The 19,599-nt window shown below is 39.0% G+C and overlaps 1 pseudogene; it reads right to left on the bottom strand.

The window, feature by feature from the left end:
• Nucleotides 1-3,284: 3,284 nt before the first annotated feature.
• On the bottom strand, nt 3,285-17,518 carry LOC127434354 (gamma-aminobutyric acid receptor subunit rho-3-like; annotated as a pseudogene).
• Nucleotides 17,519-19,599: the final 2,081 nt, after the last annotated feature.

The raw sequence follows: 19,599 nt of genomic DNA, 5'->3' as shown, positions 1-19,599 counted from the left end.
GCTCAACAAGCCACATGATAGGATGTGCAGATTGACTGTCTCAGATGCGGAGGCAACTGAGATTCATCCTCCGCCACCCGGAGTCACTACGCCACCACGAGGACTTAGAGCACACGAGAAAAAAGGGGAGAAAATAAAAAAAATATTCACGTTGGATCATAATTTCTTTTTTTCTAGTAAGACCTTTGATATTAGGGCAAAAATCTTACTCTTGATAATTTTTTTATGGTTTTCCTGTAAAAATATCTAAAAATCCTTAAAACAAGATCAATTAGATTTATCTTTACAACACTGCATAAGATATTTAGGTTTTTCAGAGAATGTATTTTTAACATGTGTATTTTGTCTTACTGTACTGGCAGAGTTTTTATAGGCAAAACAAGTGAAAAAATCTACCAGTGCTGAAGAAGTAATCCAAAGTATTTAGACTATGTTACTCACCTTGAGTAATCTAACGGAATATGTTACAAATGACATTTTACAGCATGTATTATGTAATCTGTAGTGAATGTTGGAAATTTGGTAGTATAAGTGTACACGGGATGGGTTAAAGTGCCCACGTACATCCACCATTATATGTAAGAAACAGTATGTGAGCTAGGAATTAAATTAAACTGTCCTTATTCTACATTATTATGTAAGGAAATTTATAATGGAATTAGTCGCGTTCGACAACCATTATAAATTAGATAAATGACAAATAACTAGATTATTTGTCTGAATAAAATTCTCCACCATTAAAATCGTAATACAACCTCTCGTTGTATCCGCTCACAATTTCTATTGTAAGGAATTAGCTTTAATAAGGGAATTATGATTAATTCACTTATTGGAGTAATATTATTCTCATAACTTATTGAAAATAATAATACACATATTTTAGGTATAGCTTTGAAGCTAAATCTTTTAAAAACAGGGATGAGATTATTTATCAAAATATACCACAGTCAAATTATCTTTGAATATAGACAAACTTTATTGCTATTCTAAACATAAAACTAATCTAACACATACAACATGAAACAGGTTGGTGAGTAGTGACAGAATGTGAAATAAGTGATTAATACAAAGAAAATTAACTTTATGGAGTCTGTTGACAATGCTTTAAGAACCATTTATCCTTCTTTGAGTCTATATCGATTTGCAGTCGGATTACCCAAAGTATTTAACTAATACACCAGCAATATGAGCAAAAGTCTGGAGATGTACTTGCGTGTCACTGCGTTTCCTTGCGTTGCGGTTCCTTGTGTTGCTTGGTTATTTGGCATTTGAAGAAAGTTCATTCTGTCAATGATTTGGACTCTGTCATGATCGCGGATAGTTATTGTCAGGATGGATGATGCTGTTGGGCTTTGAAGTAAGGCCTTCGACAAGGAGGACTCGCGACTCCCCTTGGGTGTGTGAACCATAGAGCAGAGAGTGAGAGGCTTCCTCGGGACGAGTCCCGAGTTTTCCTTGGACTCTACATGGCACGGAGGATTAGGAAGAAGCAAGAGAGCCAAAGAGAGGAGACCAAGCGACGATTCTAAGAGAGGATTCAAAGAGAGCAGAAGAGCATTCTAAGAGCAGAAGAGGAGAAGAGTTTTTCCTTAGTAGGAAAGTTTTGAACTGAAATTGGCCGTACCCCTAAGGTATCCTGAGCCAATCAGAAGTGACTTTTCAGAGTCACATGGTCGACTGGTCTGTCCTTTTCAAAGTTGATTTACAATCCTTTGTGTGAAGGATCCTTTCAACTCCCGCTCAAAATAGTGAATATTTAATCATGAACATTTATATCTTGAAAACGGTGCAAGACATGACATTCGTTGTCATCAACATTCTCTATGTAAACAAGCAGGCATTTACATACTAAATATGACATACTTTCATGAATATTACACGTGTAAGTAACAAAACATGAAAATCCCTGATTACCAATCATACTGGTTAATTCATTGGTTTTACAACATGGATAATACATTACACGTTATGAGAAACCTGATTGTCGGGGTATATTATCAGGTTAATGCCTTGAATAGTTACCATTCTTAGTACAATGAGATAAATAATACAAGTTTAAAGATTATAATCATTGATTTGTCCGTTATAAGTGATTACAAATCACTACACATATTCTAAAAGGTACATCAGGCTCTAATCATTAATTTGTCAGTTATAAAAGTAATCACAGGTCAAAGTAATTTTCAGAATTATCTGGCAAGGCTAGGTATTGTGTACATTGTAGGTTTAAATGCATTCTGTACATTTTAGAGGGTTAACTCAGTGAAGTACAACGTTCATGGATTCCTTTTAGCTGCTGTTTGCAGAATAATGAGGACATCATGACTAATTATCGTCCAGAATAAAGAGTCATAGCATTGGTGTTGTTTTGTTCATTGTAATTCAGGAGGATCTCACAAGGGAACCTTTCAAAGAAAACCTGCTTTTGCTCTGTGTGGAAGTTCAGAAGGTCATGCTGAGGGGCCTTGGGACTGTCTTCAATGAGTCTCCGTTTCCTGATATGGCCTCGGATTTATGCATTAAGGTCACAAGGTGTTACTTGGTCATTTGGTCTTACGGAGGGTTTAAGTTTGTGGAACAAAGAAGGGTCATCTTATTGGTCAGCTCTGTCATTACAAACCCTAGTTTGAGATTAAGCAGGCATGGGAGAGACGGTCTCCTTCAGTAATTTAAGTGCCATGGATTCGTTTTATGACTCTCTAATGGCTCGGTGGGGGATCTCTCTGATCTGTGGAATGTGGTGTTGTGTTGTGTTCATTTGATGGCTTCGTTCATGGATAAACCTACATGGAATACATTTCAAAAGTAACCCTCCCAACCCTGTATATATATATATATATATATATATATATATATATATATATATATATATATATATATTATGTATATTTTGTCTTATTGTGTATTCTATATATACTTTATTTTCTATCCAATTTTTATTCTTATTCTATTTCTATTTATTTATTTATTGTATTATTTTTTCTTATTATTATCTCTGTCTTGTTGCTGTATTGTATTGTTGTGCACTGGAAGCTCTTGTCACCAAGACAAATTCTTTGTATGTGTAAGCATACCTGGCAATAAAGCTGATTCTGATTCTGAAATATTCCCAAACTATTTTTGGTTCCCAGAATATTTTGTTTCACACATCATTCCAACTACAGAGCTGTCACTTTGTCATGTATTTCCACATGAACAATCAACCAATCACAGTGTTTAAGAGAGACCCATGTAAACACTGAGCTGCTCAGTTTTCTGTATGATATAAGGCTGTTTTCTCTCAATCATGAGTAGATGCTCCAGTAGATGATATTGAAGAGAAAGTAAGCCAAAGGAAAAAATATTCTGGAGTCGGAGTCTATTTTGTATCTATTGGTTATAATATGGTTTACACTTTGGCGGATAGAACGTCGGGGACGGAGGCGCATGCCCATCATGGCAGGGAGGTTGGGCATTGTAGAATTCAGGGAGGACACGCATGGCTTTAGATCGGACAGTGGAGGAAATGAGCTGAGCTCTATGTCTGTATCGTGGAAACAGTCATCAAAGGCCATTGCTGAGAGGCATCATATTCTGAGAGCTGTTTTTCTTTTGGAGGAAACATGGTGGAGATATTGTTTTGTTTGTAATGGGTTTTTAAAGCATAATACTGTATGCCATATATACAGTGGGGACAAAAGGTCTGAAAATCTGGGATTCAAAATCTAAAGTAGTAAAAACATATTTGGACCCCACTGTATATTGTACCTAAGATGTTTATTTAATGAGCCATTACAACATTCAATCAACAGCTAGCAACATTTGAGTGACAAAGCTTAACATTTTGTTGCCATTTATCCCTTGATGTATAAAAGTTCATACTGTATGCAGAGAATGTAAGATAAAACTACATATTTCTGACATACTGTAAGTCTACAGTTGATGAACTGTGAACCTCAGGATTTAGACCTTTAATTGCTTGAGTTTCTTCATCTCCTCCTTGGTGGTGAAGTAGCTGACGGCTGCATACTCGATGACAGAAAGAAACACGAAAAGAAAGCAGGTCCACAAGTAGATGTCCACTGCTTTAACATATGAAACCTGAGGCATGGACGCTGACACTCCCGTAATTATGGTGGACATTGTCAGCACTGTAGTGATAACTATATAAAACACACACGCATAGACACATACATTTTCTGTGCTGTAATCTGAACCATTAATTGCCCTCTGATATTAGGTTTAGGGTCAGGGTTATTGTTAGGTAATGGTTAGGTATTGGCATAAGATTGTTTAACACAAAGGATATGTCTAGGAACATATTGTACTTTGCTATATCTTGTTCTGTGGCTTGTTTCATTTCCTCTTGGGAAAATGTATTACAAAATAGTTAAGAAACTATGAGAATGTAATCTCTGTACAACCTGGTTGTACAGAGATTACATTCTAATAGTTTCTTAACTATTTTGGGTTACAGTCCAACAAGGCTCAAAGTCATTAGCATTTGCTGTATAAACTCTGCAGGATTGACCAAGAGCAAATTTTTGAGTTACTGATGATTTCTACCAGTCTGGAATGCCAAATGCAATCTCAGACTCGAGATTACAGACTTACCAAGCGAGACATGGGCTGGTACCGCCCACCTGTCAATCCAAAAAGACACCCAGGACAGCACCACCATTAACATTGTGGGAAAATATGTTTGCAGCATAAAGAAGAATACGTGTCTTCTGAGGATGAAGTTGATGTACAGCCTGTTGTACCAGCCTGACAGAAACATACGTAAAGCCTGTAAGAACTCAACCTACTAGCTAGCTATTAAGCAATATAACAAAGAAATCAGTCATAGCCAGAAAACACAGAAGGTGAAAGGGAGAATAAAATCATGCTGTACCTGTACTGCTGTACAAGGCAAGACCATGGGAGGATTCAAACTCCTCAATGAAAAACTGAGAGAGGGCGATCTCCTCTGTTCTTAAGAGTTGTTGCCATTTTTCCAGTACAACATGAGATCGTTCTCATTATATGCATCTGAATGAGATATGAAAGGGAACCATGAAAGATGAAAATGAAGAATGTGTTTGTTTAGTTTCTGTTCAAATATATGGATAAAATGAAGTGTGTTGTTATGGCTTTGTTTTAGTAAAGGTAAAGTGTGCAATTTCTCTGCCACTAGCATCATCAAACAGAATAGCAAAAATATTTTTTTTCAAACATATATCCCAAACACTCCCTCTTATTTGCCAATGGTCGACCAAACAGATAGTCCTACCCCAAACTCATGCCGTTATTTGAGCCAATTTTGCTGTGCATGCTGGTCAGGATGCTCAAACAGAGCACTCTTTTCTTAGTGCCGCAACATTACAATTGAGCATATTTGGGGGAAATCAGCCTATGAATAATATGAATCTCTGCATTTTAAGCAGGATAAGATAAAATATTTTACCATCTAAAAATTACATGCTTCACTTTTAATGATTCACAAATTGTAAATCTGTGCCACATTTACCTGTAAACAAACATGAATTCTGAAAATAAACCAAAAAGCAATCTGGGTGGGGTCAACAAACAATTAAACAAGAACGGACAATTGTGTTTCTAAGGTGGACACTCACAGCTCTCCAGTTCCAGCGAACAGTTCTGAGTGTCCAGAGGGAATCTACTGAAGTCCATTGAGCACAGAGCAGTAACTGTTATCCTGCAACAGAATCAACATACAATTATTAAAACATAACACCAGTCACAGGACTTCTGCCCAGAGTATACTTGGTTTTTTACATGTATGCTACTGTGTAGTCGAGCGACATAAATGTTGTCATCAGCAGAGTACACAAGCACTGTACGCGTATGGCCCATTTTTTCTAACCGCGCATACTTTTAACTAGTTTGATTAGGATTGGAATTAAACTCTTCAGGATAATGGCCCTCCAGGAGCAAGATTGGGCACCCCTGTTGTACGCATTGTCTGCCCATGCAACTGGAATTATTTGCATTATTTAATGGGTCCACAAGGTGGCAACATTCAGACATTTGAGCCATTGCTTTCACAAAATAGCACAAGAAAAAGACTTAAATAACAGTGAACAATAGAAGACAAAGGTGGAAACAACAACGGTGGATGTGCACGTCAAGAGCGCGTATGTGAGGAGACATATTTATGAGTGTAAACTCCTGAAGAGAAATAGTCCAAGATTGCAAAAATAAATAAATAAATAAAAATTATATATATATATATATATATATATATATATATATATATATATATATATATATATATATATAAATATATATATAGACACACACACACACTAGTGGCAAAAAGTTTGGAATAATGTACAGATTTTGCTCTTATGGAAAGAAATTGGTACTTTTATTCACCTAAGTGGCATTAATCTGATCACAATGTACAGTCAGGACATTAATAATGGAAAAAATTTCAATTACAATTTGAAAAATAATTTCAGAACTTCTTAAACTACTTCAAAGAATTCTCATAAAAAAATCCTCCACGTGCAGCAATGACAGCTTTGCAGATCCTTGGCATTCCAGCTGTCAGTTTGTCCAGATACTCAGGTGACATTTCACCCCACGCCTCCTGTCGCACTTGCCATATATGTTGCTGTCTTGTCGGGCACTTCTCATGCACCTTACAGTCTAGCTGATCCCACAAAATCTCAATGGGGTTAAGATCCATAACACTCTTTTCCAATTATCTGTTGTCCAATGTCTGTGTTTCTTTGCCCACTCTAACCTTTTCTTTTTGTTTTTCTGTTTCAAAAGTGGCTTTTTCTTTGCAATTCTTCCCATAAGTCCTGCACCCCTGAGTCTCCTCTTTACTATTGTACATGAAACTGGTGTTGAGCGGGTAGAATTCAATGAAGCTGTCAGCTGAGGACATGTGAAGCATCTATTTCTCAAACTAGAGACTCTGATGTTTAGTTGTACATCTGGCCTTCCACATCTCTTTCTGTCCTTGTTAGAGCCAGTTGTCCTTTGTCTTTGAAGACTGTAGTGTACACCTTTGTATGAAATCTTCAGTTTTTTGGCAATTTCAAGCATTGTATAGCCTTCATTCCTCAAAACGATTGACTGATGAGTTTCTAGAGAAAGCGGTTTCTTTTTTGCCCTTTTTGACCTAATATTGACCTTAAGACATGCCAGTCAGTTGCATACTGTGACACAAAGACAAAGTTAAGCTTCATTTAATGAACCAAATAGCTTTCAACTGTGTTTGATATAATGGCAAGAGATTTTCTAGAACCAAATTAGCAATTTAGCATGATTACTCAAGGATAATGTGTTGGAGTAATGGCTGCTGGAAATGGGGCCTGTCTAGATTTGATCAAAAATGACTTTTTTTCAAATAGTGATGGTGCTGTTTTTTACATCAGTAATGTCCTGACTATACTTTGTGATCAGCTGAATGCCACTTTGGTGAATTAAAGTACCAATATCCTTCCGAAACAGCAAAATCTGTACATTATTCCAAACTTATATATATAAGCAATAGTATTTGAATATTTATGTCCATAATTATATTCATATTTATTAATTTATTAATACTACTCATTTGCACTGTTTTTACCATTGCTAATTTGAGATTCTACGGTTGTATTGGTTTATTGTCATTGCACTTTATTGCACTGCACTGCTTAGTTTAGATTTTAGTGTTTTTATCCTTTGCTGTTGTTTTGAGATTACTCTTTGCTTAATTTTGAGATTCTATGGTTGTATTGTTTTATTGTTTATTTATAGTACTTATCTCTGCTCCGCTTAATTTTATATTTTAGTATTATAGTTTTTATTCTTTGATGTTGTTACCGGGACCTCAGTACTTAGTTTCATTCCTTTCATGTAGCCCATGTTTTGGAATGACAATAAACTTATATATATATATACATTGGCCTTTATATACAATACATGCATGAAAACTTTACACAGGTCAAGAGAGTTGGAGCAAGTACCTGATGCTGTAGAGGATGTTGCCATCTGGATAATGATGTTCTCCATGGTGGTGTCATGGATGAAGGAGCGTTTGGAATGGACGAAGAACACATCTGGCTTCCAGGTCTTCTTTACAAGCCGGCCATCAAATGTTCGGCTGAGATTGTTACTGGAGGGAAAAGCCAACCATTCATCCTTCCAATAATGCCTCAGGTATAGGGTTATCGTGAAGTCCTGAGAAAGACCTTTAGAGTTTACTGACTATGTTTTTTGGACATGGTACCATGGTAATACCATGATTTTTTTTTTTGGACACTGTCATAATAGTAAAAGTACCTTGGAGTGCCAAGTAAATACTGTGGTAATCATACAGTACAATATCTGTATATCAAAGATGTAACATGGTATTGCCACCAAGTATCATCCTTGTACCATGGTATCACCACAGTACTTTTCTGTAAAGCCAACATGTCGCATTTAAATTTTGAGAATACTGTTTTCAATGAGAACTTTTACCATCTTTACTTCAGAGATGCTGTCAATGCTCACCACTTGTACATCAATGCCCACAGGTATGGCAGACCCTGCAGAGAAGAAAACACTTGCATTATGTTCAATATAAAAGCAATGCCTTTAAAAATCAACTTCACTCTAAAACAGACTCCACTGCCCCTACAAAGAGAGCATATGGACATTAAAATATTTCCTCTAATCCTGCTTGTCCCGTTATTAATTAACAGTGGTGTACTGAAGGACACAATTCAAAGCCCAGTTTCACCTCTACACCTTCTTACTGGATACTGAAGCAACCACAGATTATGTGAAAGAAAGACTAGACACCAGTAAGCAACTATTTTTTTCTTATTATCTTCTCTTGTTTGCTATTTTGCAGTTGAAGGGCTGTCAGATTAGAGTGCCGCCCTGCTGGTTGAAATGAACCAATTCAATGATTACTTTTACATATTTGTCACCACACACATGCCCTCTCTGTTCATGAGCTTTCTTTTCCAAGTATTTAAAATCTGTGATACGTTTGAGCTTGAATCAGATCAGATGTGGTTTAGTTTAAGTTATGACCTGTCTATTTAAAATTTCAAAATTAAAAGTATCTCAAATTAGCTTTAGTTTTCACCTCAGCATTGAATTAAGACCTTAAACAATGACTTACTATGCAGAATATTAAATTTTGATGAGTAGTGTAACTGAAGGTATGCATACTACAAAAGCTACTGCAATGGTTTACGTTTCAGTTTCAAAACAGAGTTTTTAGTAACATCAGCAATGAATGCTCTCTGATACATGCATATACTGTATGTGTCTGAGAGCAGATCAACATGTTGGTGTACAATACATATGCATGTGTGAACAGTTTATGTTCCTTTCCTCATTTCCTTGCTCCACCCTCTTAGGAAACGAAGAAAGGATGGTAGGAAAGGAAACAAGGACAGAGGAATCAAAGCAAGACGGATTTGTAAAATGAAATGTCCTGCTCACTCAAGCGTGACTTCAAAGCGCCGTCTCTGCGCAGCTGCATTACATCGAAGCGCAGAGATTTTGTTGAAACTTGATGTATTGATATTTTCATAATAAAAAATAATAATTCAAGATGCACAGTTAAAGAATGTGACAATTATTGTTTATCAAACCGCAAAGGTGAAACATTAAAACTGCTGTGTCAGATGTAAAGGGGGAGGAGAATTTACACGTGTCTGGTGCTTCGAACAAAAAGTCTTCCGCATAGGACGCTCCAGTGTTTCCTTACTCAAGCGTCCTCAGTAAGCTTCCTCTGTCCACGATCCTCGCCTCCTCGCAGTGCATTTAGAGAATTGATATGTCCTTCATGATGGTGGACTTTGATCGGTTTCCAGGTCACAAGCTCGAGGATGGAGGAGCGAGGAAACGAGGAAGCACAATTTAGGAAATGAGAAGCACCCTAAATGTGACATGCACATGTTTGTTTCTACTCTGATCTGCACTGAAATCAGGGGCATGGCCACAAAAAATGAGCTTTGCCACCCCACTTGCCAACCCAACTCAGATAGTTAAAATGTCACAGCTCACATACTGGAGACGCTGATGTAAACACAGAGATGGTAACCTGTCTGTGTCACGCATGGTCACAATGCGGCCCTGGTTGCCACCACTTATTCTGTTCTTGCCCCCACCCCTTTGCCACCCCGTGTATAAAATTCTGGACACGCCCCTGACTGAAATACACTATATGGCCAAAAGTTTTCTAATGAATGAATTTGGTTACTCCATTAAATCCAGTAAAGAAAAATCTTAATGTTTCTTTATGTAATGGCTTGGGCTTTGTGTGCTTCCAAATTTGTGGCAGCTGTTTGGGGATAGCCCTTTTCTGTTCCAGCATGACAATGCCCCTGTGAACAAAGTGAGGTCCATAAAGAAATGGTTTACTGTGTCTGGTGTGGAAGAAATTGACTGGCCTGCACAAAGGCCAGACTTGAACCCCACTGATCACTTTTGGGGTGAACTGGAACAGCAACTGTAAGTCAGGCCCCATCGACCAACATCAGTTCCTGACCTCACTGATAGCCTTGTGTCTGAATGAGAGCAAATCCCTGCAGCCATATTACTACATACAGTATAGTGGAAAGCCTTCCCAAAAGAGTGGAAGCTGTTATTACAGCAAAGGGGGAAATTGATGCCTAAAGTTTTGAAATCAAATGTTCATCAAGCACATATGGTGTCCACAAACTTTTGGCAATATAGTGTATGTTGCACTTTTGTTTTAACAGGCCTGGGATGTAATCCAGATTACTCTCTGTGTCCCCAACACCCATTGTCTCATTTGTGTTTTGCACAATCTGGGTCATGTAGGAATTTAGGACCACTTCAAAAATGTCACAGTCACCTGTCCTTTTCCCCTGAGATGGCTGCCACGCTTTACCCTCTGACACGGAGAAATGGCACAGCCCATCTAATCAGGTTTATTATAAAGACCACTCTAATAGTGATTTTCCAGACTGAAATAAAATGTAATTGGAGCAAATAAACAGGGTATCCTGACCTCCAAACCCAGGCCTCATGGTAAAATCATGCTCTTTGATCCTTAGTAGCTGTTCAGTTTTGATGAGGAGGGAATTTGTGCTGTCCTTTTTCTTTAATTTGTTGTCAATCCATCTGAATAAATGAGACAAAGAGGTCAGAAGGTAAACAAATAAGACAATAAATATAGCATACAGTGGCCCCAAAAAGTATTTGCACACTGTTTTGACACTTAAGACACACTTGCATTAGATTACAAAATATTAAACCAAATTGCATCAGCAAACAAATGAACTTTTCTTAGCCATTTTCGTAATTTTAACCAACTAGTTCTAAAATTGTTTTTAGTGGATGTATGAAGTCAGTTGCCCTCAAGTTCAAACAGATTTGCTAGCAGAGTTACTACTGGTGTGGTTCATCACATGACTTATGGACATGTTACACAAAGTTTGACAACCAGAATATTTCTAAATACTTTTTATCTTCAGTTTGAACAGTATATCTGTAGTTTTGAACCTGATAAACCTAAATTTGTGAAATGTTTTGCTTGAAAGTGTTTATGGTTATTATTTATATAAAGCAAAGACATTTGCAAATTGTTAAGTGACTTAAGTGTCCAAATAGTTTTGAGCCAGTGTATGCCATTACTAGATGAAAATAAATACATACATACATAAATAAATAAAAAAGCACACATGCAACCAGCGGTTATTTCCAATCATTATGTCATCAGATGGCTCTGTAATGTCAGGACCATCTGTGTGAAATACCAGCAGAATTCCCATCACACAGGTCATTACTGCATATCAGTGTGTTTACTGGGGAATAAAACTGTTGGAAGTTTTAATCAGTTGCCACATGAGGCTGTTTCCACGTCAGAACATTACCCTAAACATCTGTGTGGCAGCAGGGGCGTGGTCGAGCACCCGTCCGGAGAGAGAGAAAGCGGTAAGGGCGCTTACACCTGAGCTAAATTATGTCTAACACCTGTCTCTAATTCCAGTGAGCGTGGGGAGAGCGGCATATAAACAGCCACGCCACCGCCAGAAGGCAGAGAGAGAGCAAGTCAGAACACAAGCTTGGTGTGTCTGCTGTCAAAGAGGACTGACTCACTGTGTGGCCATGAGGCCTGATCATTATTTTAGTTTGATTTACAGTGTGGCCGTGGAGCCCGTGTTTTGTTTAAATAAAGTAACGTATTGGAGAGAACCTGTGTTCCGGGCCCTCCTTCCTTGAATGTTTCACACTGGTGCCGAAACCCGGGAGTGGTGGTACGTAGCCGACCCTATCGCTTGCCCGAACACAGAAGGAAAATAGTTCGGGAAGAATTGGATGCGATGCTTGATATGGGGGTAATAGAGGAATCCCACATCGATTGGTCTAGCTCGGTTGTTCTGGTGCCTAAGAGCGACGGGTCGGTACGGTTCTGTGTGGATTATAGAAAAGTCAATGCTGTGTCTAAATTTGATTTAGATTCCCTGCATTGATGAATTGCTCGATTGGTTAGGTACTGCTCGATTTTATTCGACATTGGATTTGACAAAGGGTTATTGGCAGATCCCCTTGACACCAATTTCCCGTGAAAAAACAGCCTTCTCCACGCCATTTGGATTGCACCAATTTGTGACGCTTCCGTACGGTTTGTTTGGGGCCCCGGCTACGTTTCAGCATCTCATGGACCGTATCCTCAGACTGCATGCAGCTTACGCCGCTGCATATCTAGATGACATTATCATTTACAGTAATGATTGGCAGCAGCACATGCAGCATCTGAGGGCGGTCCTGAGATCGATACGGTGGGCGGGACTCACAGCAAACCCCAAGAAGTGTGCGATTGGGCGGGTGGAGGTATGGTATCTGAGGTTCCACTTGGGTCATGGGCAGGTGCATCCCCAAATTGACAAGATTGCGGCGATTGCAACCTGCCCGCGAGCCAAGACCAAAAAGGGGGTGAGACAGTTCCTGGGGATGGCTGGCTATTACAGGAGGTTTGTGCCTAATTATTTGGACGTCACCAGCCCGCTGACTGATCTCACTAAAAAGGGGGCTCCAGACCCGGTCCGGTGGACGGAGCAGTGCCAACAGGCATTCACGCAAATTAAAGATGCACTTTGCGGGGGGCCGCTTTTGCATGCACCTAATTTCTCTCTCCCTTTCCTATTACAGACGGACGCTTCAGACTGAGGACTGGGGGCCGTACTCTTGCAGGTGGTGGAGGGGAGGAGCGCCCGGTGCTATACATCAGCCGCAAGCTCTCCTTGAGGGAGACCAAGTACAGCACTGTAGAAAAGGAGTGTCTGGCCATCAAGTGGGTGGTCCTCACCCTCCAGTAATACCTTCTGGGGCGGGCCTTCACCCTCTGCTCGGACCATGCCCCACTCCAATGGCTCCACCGCATGAAGTATACCAACGCACGGATCACCCGGTGGTATCTGGCTCTCCAGCCCTTTAAATTCAAGGTGGTCCACAGACCAGGGGTGCAGATGGCTGTCGCCAACTTCCTTTCCAGAAATGGGGGGGTAGGTGGTAGGCAGTCAGGATGGCTCCCCGGCCTGAGTTGGGCGGTGGGGAAATGTGGCAGCGGAGGCGTGGTCGAGCACCCATCCGGAGAGAGAGAAAGCGGTAAGGGCGCTTACACCTGAGCTAAATTATGTCTAACACCTGTCTCTAATTCCAATGAGCGTGGGGAGAGCGGCATATAAACAGCCACGCCACCGCCAGAAGGCAGAGAGAGAGCAAGTCAGAACACAAGCTTGGTGTGTCTGCTGTCAAAGAGGACTGACTCACTTTGTGGCCGTGAGGCCTGATCATTATTTTAGTTTGATTTACGGTGTGGCCGTGGAGCCCCTGTTTTGTTTAAATAAAGTAACATATTGGAGAGAACTTGTGTTCCGGGCCCTCCTTCCTTGAACATTTCGCAACCTGCCTTGTTGCTCTAGCCTCTGTGTCATGCAAATAATTACTCAGTCATTAAAGTAATGATTTACAAAAAGCAGCTTGTGGAACAACGGTGCTCATGTGTGCCAGGTTGTGAAAATTAACTTCATTTTGAAGTGGTTCCAGAAGCCAACAGATCAAACCATCCTTCCTACCCTGAGAGATGTGGCGTGAAAACATGCCAAAAAACACTGAGGTAACAAGTGAAGGTTGGTCATAAACATACTCAGTTTTCCTTAACATAGCCTTTGCTTCTGTGGGTTTTAATTGAAACCCTAAACATACTGTGACAAGCTGTCTATCAGACTGTGCTCATTACATGGCAAAGTTAATTGCACAATCAAGTGGATATACAGCATTTAACCTCAAACTAAATACAGATGCATAGTAACTAATAAGACACATTGTGAAATCGTGGTAACATAAACACTGACAAAACAAGTGCAAAAGCTATAATAAGCAACTTTAACCACAAAACAGAGAAAAAAAAATTGAGCAGATTAATTATAAAAATCAGTGGTTGAAATGTATGCTAGGAAATTGCAGCAAACCACACCAATCATCATAACAGAGGGTGTGAGTAAGAGGAAGTATGCAGATCAGGTTTGTGTTATTGTGCGTTGGATAAATTAGATGCTTGCAAAGGGTTCAAAGCATCAAATTTAAATTATATTAAAGTTGACCACAGACCAGAGAACAGGCTTTACACTGAAATGTCAATCACACAGAAAATGTCAATAGTTGCGTTCACTCATACTGCCCTTTCCAGAAAATTGTGGCTCAGCAATTAAGGCTCTGGGTTACTAACCAGAAGGTTGGGGGTTCAAGCCCCAGTACAGCCAGGATGCTACTGTTGGGCCCTTGAGCAAGGCCCTTGACCTTATCTGCTATCATGGCTGACCCTGCACTCTGACCCCAGCTTAGCTGGGATATGTGAAAACAAATAAATTTCACTGTATATATGCAAAAAAAATGTATGTATAACGTGTGACCAAATTAAAGGCTTCTATTCTGTAATTTACCTGGTTGCATGTGTGAAAGGGGCTATTGTCTACATAATGTCACTCTGTTAATCAATCTTTATATCAAGACACAACTTTTAGAAATATTCAATGCATGTATCACCAGTCCTACGTGACCCGCCCCGAGCGGGATTCAAAGAGAGTGAGGTTTACACACTGCACAGCTATCATGTAGCAGCTGGCTACCATTACACTCACCCCCTAAATCTCACTCCCATCCAGGTCACAGCACCAGTGTCACCGGTCCTACTCAACATGCCCCGAGCGGGATTTGAACCAGCGATCTCTGACATGGGAGCTAGCAAGGAGGCTAGAAAAGCCATGACCTCTAGCCTTGGTTGCTAGTGCATCTCTTAAGGCCAGGAGAGTGAGGTTTACACACCTCACAGCTATCAAGTATCAGCTGGCTACTGTTACACTCACCCCCTACACCTCACTCCCATCCGGGTCACAGCACCAATGTCACTGGTCCTACTCAACCCGCCCTAAGCGGGATTCGAACCAGCAATCCCCAGCATGGGAGTCGGACAAGCTAGCAAAGAGGCTATAAAAGCCATGGCCTCTAATCTCAGTTGCTAGTGCATCTCTTACGGCTAGGAGAGTGAGGTTTACACACTGCACAGCTATTACGTACCAGCTGGCTATTGTTACACTTGCAGCCAAAATTCTAATGACTCATTATACATTAGCAAAAATCCCTGAAACACTGGCTGACACTAAAAATGCTTTTTAGGACATTCTGCAGGGGTAATTTTAGTGGCACATGTGGCAGTTTGGCCTGTCTCCATTCTCCACAATAACAGGACAAACCAGATGAGGGTGTCACAAAATGGTTTAAATTACAGAATGAAATAATACTGAATAAGGGAATGTCTAAGGCTGTATCTGACTCATTATAATTTTTTAACATACAATCACCACCAACAAAATAAAACCACACTGTCTTTCTCATTAAGTTTAGACATTGAGACAGTTCAATTCTGCTGGTTTAAGTTTTTATATTCACTTGTGCTGAATTACTCTCTATGCTTTGTTATCAGGGCTTCACCTATGCATTCATATGTATGACAACCCCCTTGCTTTCCTATCCTATCCAATTATTTTTCTCTCCCCCTTCACTATCCCAACTCTTCTTGTCTCAGTTACCACAATTTGCTGTACAGCAACAACGTAGAAGAACTTACTTAGCTTTTAACAGTCCATAAATATAAAAGTACATTTTAGTGTTTGTTGACAGAAGAAATCTGCCAAACACTGTTTTCCAGGCAAGCCACATGTTATCACACAAATGACACATAAACCCTTCAAAAAATGGCTTGGGTGTCATTCACTCTAATTAAACTCCTTATTTACTCTTTTCTAATTATTGCCCATCTGTTCACAGACTGAAACATGCTGGCTGACGACAGACCAGGAAAATGTTCATGCAAGTATTAATGTAATAGTTATGCCCTATTACATGTATAAAAATTGCAAGCCATGCTATTTTAGGTTCATTACAACTGAAAACACACAAAAGTGTGAATTTGGCGAAGACTAAATAGTGGAAAATAATTTAATTTACGAAACCAGCAAACATAATATAGAATGCACAAATAAGCTAAAATGTTCATTTACAAAGTCCTTTCACATCTCTTAAATTTCTTACCCTCTGAATTTGTGTTTAGTATGCTCATTCTGTCTCTGCAAACAAGCACACTTAGTGCGTTTCAAGTTTGTTTCAATTGTTTCTGCAGGATTAAAGAATTGAATTTATATTCAAGGAATATTCTTTGTTTAATACAAGTTAAGCTCAATCGACAGCAGTTGCAGCATAATATTGATTACCACAAAAAAGAATTTAGACTTGTCCCTCCTTTTCTTAAAAAAAAATAAAAATATATATTAAATTAAGGGTTACAGTAAGGCACCTACAATGGAATTGAAAGGGGGCCGGAACATTAACATTCAAATATCAACAGTTTCAAATAGCCACAAGATGTAAACATTATACATGTTAACATCATTTTAGCATGATATAATATCTGTTCTGCATGATTATAGTGTAATAAATTTGCTTACAAGGTTTACGGCATTGCATCGTCATGACAATGAAGTTGTAATATTTGATATAACTTAACACTTATAAAATCACTTATTAACCTTAAACACTAAAATCACGTAAACATGTATAATGTTTAAGTCTTGTGGCTATACTTTTGAAACAATTCTATTTCAAACTAAATAGAACAGTGAACAGCCTTGAAGATAATTACAGAGTAATCCCCAAAAAATTCCATGCAATTTCAGAATAAACACATTTCACAAAAATACAGCTTTTAGAAATATTCAATGCAGTCAAAGTTCAAAGTCTTTTATGCATTATCAAAACCCCTGCTTCATCCAACTTTTCAAATACCTGGAAACTCTTGCAAACACTGACAAGACACATTATATAGAAAGCACAAAAGAGTTCAAATCTTCATTAAACCCCCTACAATTTCTCACCCTCTGAATTTGTGTTTGGCATGCTCGCCCAAGTAAACATCCTTATTCTTCTTGCGGTCAGGGTAGCGACTGTTGAGCAGGGTGACAGGCCAGAGGCAGGCGAGGCACCGCAACCTGAGGATCAGCAAGACCAGCTTCATGGCCAGGCTGGAGGATGAAAAACCTGTCTCTCTTTCTCAGGGTCTCTGTGTTCTGTGGTCCAGAAATCTTCCACTGGGCAAAGACAAGATTGTTCTTGAGTCCTGGCCATCCCCAGCAAACCTCAGTTAAGAGGGTGCTGGGAAACGACACAGAAATCCTGTTGACCTCTGTGGATCTTCACACATCTGTGTCTCCCAGTCTATTCATAAATCTCAAATCTTAAATTTGAGTGCCTGACAGCATATATCCTCAGTCATTCACTGCATATTTCAGCTTCCCATTCCAATTGTGTGCATGTATTTGTGAAGGTGTTTTCAACCAGCATGCGTCTGGACCACAGACCACATCTTTGGCCGTCAACACGCTCTGACGCTCTGCTTTGTCACCCAAACCTAAATCGATAAGAATTTATTCTTACAGTAATAAAAGAATGACATTAATTCCTCTCAAATCCTCTTATCTGTTGCTGGTGAAATCATTCTGTGTAACCTAACCTACACAGAGGGCTGGGACCATCCCTAATCAGGATTTTCACAGAGCAGGTGCTTTGTGACATGTCTGTTTAGAGAAGATAAACACTTCATACCTGTCCACTGGCCAAACCCATGCCCATACACCTGATATGGCAAGTTCGGATGCTGTAAAGTGGAACACCTAAAAAAAACTACAAGAGATAATATGATGAACATAAAGGTCACAGTGACATATTGTATGGACATAAGGTACTGTAATCCTGTCTGTGTCCTCTCATTCACTTTATTTCAACAAAAATTTTAATTTATGCATTTGGCAGACGCTTTCAGACAAAGCATTAGACTGCATTCGGGTATACATTTTATCAGTCCATGCATTCCCTGTAAATAAAACACATGACCCTGGCAATGCTAGTGCCATGCTTAATTAATTGAGCTACAGACACATTACAACAGCTTAGGCATTAGAAAAAGTTTAGTAAATTACAGTATACCACATTAGAAATCTGAGAATAAATGTCATGCCAAGGGATTAACTCTACACTGGACATTTTTTTTTTTATCATTTTGTTATAACTACTTCCAACTTCCAGTTAAATCACAATACTATTATTTTTTTAGATCTGAACCTTTTTTCATGTCTAATCAAATGCAAAGTGGTCGAAAAAGTGTAATGAATATTTGATTTCACTTAAATTGAGGAAGCAAACTTAAGTTTTCGATTTTAGTGGACTGAATTTTTTATTGTATTTATTTATTTTTACAGTGTAGTTGGATCCTGTCGTGCAATTGAAGATTAAAAAAAAGAATAATAATAATCCTGGCTAAAAAAATTGCATCCTTGTTGGTCACAGATTGAAAGAACATTTTTAGGTGTCCTGTTGTCCTGTTCCATTTTCAGGCATATACCATCATTAGTTATTATTATAAAAAAGCTCAAAAGGCAATCAAATCACATTAACACAATCAATTACATTACAGAAGGGTCGAGTGAGTTGACTGGGAGGATGGCATCACATGATGGAAAGATATGTAGAAAAATCATATTTTTTTTTTTTTTTTTTTCAGACAAACATTTATAAGCATTCTCAACAGTTGTCTCTCTATTATTAGTGGGGGTATTTGAAGTCAAAAAGTGTGTTTTTCTAAATGGAAAAGTTCTAAAACTCCACCCATTCCAAAGGTGTGGGATGCGTGTAACAGGAACGTTGTCTGGACAATGCTAACACTATGGGAGTGTGTATTCCAAAATAAACTTGTTTCAGTAGTTCGTATATTAATGTAATCTTGTGTTGAAGCAGTAAACGTATTTGGCTTGCTGTCCGTATAATGGAGGGCTCGGAGCTCGAGACTCGACTCGAGTCCTGATTACCCCCAAAAAGGCATTAAGATGAAAGAACAGTACCATGACTATGGCAGGAAGTATTTAGGACAGCAAGCCAGCAAAAATTCTATTTGGTAAATTGGCTTGGCGGATGCTTCTGAATTGTTTTCCCCCAAAAAATTTGTACAGAGGGAGTGCTTTAAGCATTTGTTTGAAGGTGCGTTCTTGTACGATTGCTGGTCGAGAGGGCTACGCTGCGATTCGAACGAGAGACCACCACTCG

This window comes from Myxocyprinus asiaticus, chromosome 44 (genome assembly GCF_019703515.2).
Source record: "Myxocyprinus asiaticus isolate MX2 ecotype Aquarium Trade chromosome 44, UBuf_Myxa_2, whole genome shotgun sequence".
In the NCBI taxonomy this organism is placed as follows: Eukaryota; Metazoa; Chordata; class Actinopteri; order Cypriniformes; family Catostomidae; genus Myxocyprinus; species Myxocyprinus asiaticus.
Note: the sequence above shows the minus strand (reverse complement) of the source record. Positions and strands in the feature narration are given on the sequence as shown.